This window comes from Dendrobates tinctorius, unplaced genomic scaffold (assembly GCF_039654945.1).
Source record: "Dendrobates tinctorius isolate UK_male_01 unplaced genomic scaffold, ASM3965494v1 ptg000086l, whole genome shotgun sequence".
NCBI lineage: Eukaryota > Metazoa > Chordata > Amphibia > Anura > Dendrobatidae > Dendrobates > Dendrobates tinctorius.
In genome coordinates this window covers 33639620-33643330 of record NW_027361754.1, presented here as the reverse complement: position 1 = coordinate 33643330, position 3711 = coordinate 33639620, and positions in this window count along the sequence as shown.

The following is a 3711-nucleotide window of genomic DNA, read 5'->3' as shown; positions in this document are numbered from 1 at the left end:
CCAGACCGCATATCAAATGTAAGGGTTGAGGGTCACTTGGGTAATAGTGATCAAAAATTAATAAGTTTTCATGTATCCTTTAATAAGATGTGTAGTAGAGGGGTAACAAGGACACTAAACTTCAGGAAGGCAAATTTCCAACGGATGAGAGATGATCTTGGTGCAATTAACTGGGACGATATCCTGAGACATAAAAATACACAAAGAAAATGGGAGACGTTTTTTAGCATCCTGAATAGGACCTGTGCACAATATATTCCATATGGGAATAAACATGCTAGAAATAAGAGGAAACCACTATGGCTAAATAGAGCTGTAAGGGGTGCAATAAGAGATAAAAATAAAGCATTTAGAGAATTAAATCAGTAGGTAGTGATGAGGCATTAACTAAATACAGAAGATTAAATAAATTCTGTAAAAAAGCAAATCAAGCCAGCAAAGATTGAGACAGAGAGACTCATTGCCAGAGAAAGTAAAAATAATCCCAAAATATTCTTTAACTACATAAATAGTAAGAAACTAAAAAATGATAGTGTTGGTCCCTTAAAAATAGTCTGGGTGAAATGGTGGATGAGGATGAGGAAAAAGCCAATATGCTAAATGACTTTTTTTCAACAGTGTTTACACAAGAAAATCCCATGATGGATAACATGATCAGGGATAAAAATTCTCCATTAAATGTCAACTGCTTAACCCAGCAGGAAGTACGGCAGCGTCTAATAATCAGTAAAATTGACAAATCCCCGGGCCCGGATGGGACACACCCCGAGTACTGCATGGATTAAGAACAGACATAGATAGACCATTATTTTTAATCTTTAAAGATTCCATAATAACAGGGTCTGTACCACAGAACTGGCGTATAGCAAATGTGGTGCCAATATTCAAAAAGGGGACAAAAACTGAACTTGGAAATTATAGGCTAGTGAGCTTACTGTGGGTAAAATCCTGGAGGATTTTCTAAGAGATACTATACTGGAGTATCTGGAGAAGAATAACCTCATGACCCAATATCAACATGGGTTTACAAGGGACCGTTCCTGTCAGACTAATCTGATAAGCTTTTATGAAGAGGTAAGTTCCAGACTGGACCAAGGGAATGCAGTGGACGTGGTGTACATGGACTTTTCAAAAGCTTTTGATACGGTGCCACACAAAAGGTTGATACATAAAATGAGAACAATGGGGATAGGGGAAAATATGTGTAGGTGGGTTAAGAGCTGGCTCAGGGATAGGAAACAAAGGGTGGTTATTAATGGAGCACACTCGGACTGGGTCACGGTTAGCAGTGGGGTACCACAGGGGTCAGTTTTGGGCCCGCTTCTTTTTAACATATTAATGACCTTGTAGGGGGCATAGAGAGTAGAATTTCAATATTTGCAGATGACACTAAACTCTGCTGGGTAATCAACACGGAGGACAATTTTATATTACAGGAGGATTTATGTAAACTAGAAGCTTGGGCTGATAAATGGCAAATGAGCTTTAATGGGGATAAATGTAAGGTCATGCACTTGGGTAGAACGAACAAGATGTATAATTATGTGCTTAATTGTAAAACACTGGACAAAACCATCACTGAAAAAGGCCTGGGTGTATGGGTGGACAACAAACTCACATTTAGTGGCCAGTATCAGGCAGCTGCTGCAAAGGCAAATAAAACAATGGGATGCATTAAAAGAGGCATAGATGCTCATGAGGAGAACATAATTTTACCTCTATATAAGTCACTAGTGCAACCACACTTAGAATACGGTGTACAGTTCTGGTCTCCGGTGTCTCCTAGGTTCCGCCTCTATTCAGGCTTCCTCTGGGGGAAACCTGACCAGCAATTCACTTCCTAAATCTAAAACCTCCACGTCTTTGCATCATAATATCAGGATATACGGTATGCAATTGTTGATTAATCAAATGCAAACAATACCCTAATCTTTCCTAGGAAAAATTAAAAGGGGTTGTCCCCTTTAAAAAAAAAAAAGTCTTGGTCCCCATATGAGGTTTGTTAGGTCAACAGCGCTGCCGCCAGTGAGCTCAAAGGCAAGGTGCTCCATCTACATGGGCAGAATTAATGAGCTCAGTGATTGGCTGCCGTGCTCTCAATGTGACATCAACGCCACAGCCAATAGCAGACACTGGGAGCAGCGATGGAGAGTAAGTGCTGGACCCGGGGACAGTGAGTAAAGGAGTTTGTTGTTTTTTTATAACAGATTATGCCTGGAACCCAGTCACCGTTCAGTCAACATTCAGTCATCGTTCAGAAATAAGGATCGAGTTGCGAGAACAGACCGGAATATCATCTCTAATACTTTCTCCTCGTATTTTACAAATTTAATGGCAGAGTTAATTTTAGGAACCAAGTTGCTTTAAAAATAAAAACCTCTTGTTTCTCCTTTACCCTTGTGAATATTTCCGCCTTTCTGCCAAACCTGCGGGCGCCTGAAGTGAATAATGGAATCTGGCCGTAACACGCCTTCTAAGAAGCCCTGCAGTCGCCAGAATGGTCAGCGCTCTGATTTTTATTTGATGAGCCAGCGATCCAGACCCATAGGCAGCAGGTAACGGGCCGGAGGAGGTGAAAAACTTTTTAATCCTCCATTAATTAGAGCCACAAAGTGAGAAGTTTCCAGCAGTGGAGAACAGTCTGAATTCTGCTGTACGGAGATGGCCGAGGTGCAGAAATTCATGGGGCGCAGAATTCCTGAGGACGATGATACATGTCTTATGTCTACTGAATGTACAGGGAGGTTCAATGAAAGGAAACTGCATAAAGGACAATTCCCTAACATGTCCGCTACCGGAATTACTCATTTTATTGCTCTGAAGCTCCCCGGCAGTTATTATAGCCCACCTTTATACAAGTTATGGACACAAAGCGATTGTAACGTGGACTCGGTGGTAAAGGGTTAAGGTGGGAAAACACCAGGTGGAGGCATTAAAGTAGTTATCTCATATTGTCTATTCTTGTGATAAGTCAACAACATGAGATTGGTGGGGGTCCGACACCTGATGCCCTCACTGCTTGGTCCACTGTTATTTGCTCCGGCGGCCATGGATGTAAACACGTGGAACAGTGGCTGCTGCAGAATATCTCCGATCGTCTTGAATAGGACAGGGCCCCAATATGCTGTGACCAGGCAACCCCTTTAAATGTATTTTATGTTAATGTTTGCATTTGCAAATCGGGTTTCATTTAAAAAACAGGGTGCACAATTTGACTTTTACACTCTCTGTTTCCCTGCACATTGCCGGTTGCAGAATCAGTTAACTAGGAACCCCTCGCTCATTCAGAAGAAATTCTTATCCGTTCTTAGCCGAATTATGACACATCAAAGTTCAGCTCTCCTTGGATGTGGTTTATAGTCAAATTTCAGCTGGAAAGAGCTCCGTAAAATAAGAAAAAGAAACTGTCAGAATGAGATCACTGACGGATTCTTAGTTAACATGGTGTAGTGCAATGACAAGAAGGCAAAGGGTGCAAATACAAAAAAGAAAAATCCATAATTTAATCTGATGAGAGCTGTAGGTCTGGGATCAGTCAGATCAGATGTCGTGTGTGCGACTTGCCTTACTACCGCGGCGGACATCACTGCCCTAGAGGTTCACCATCTCATCTAGATAAATCGATGGCGGCGTGTCACTATATGAACATTTGTGCTTTACTCTCATACAAAATTTCTAATAGTTTTGCAAAAAGAAAAAAGAAAACTCAAA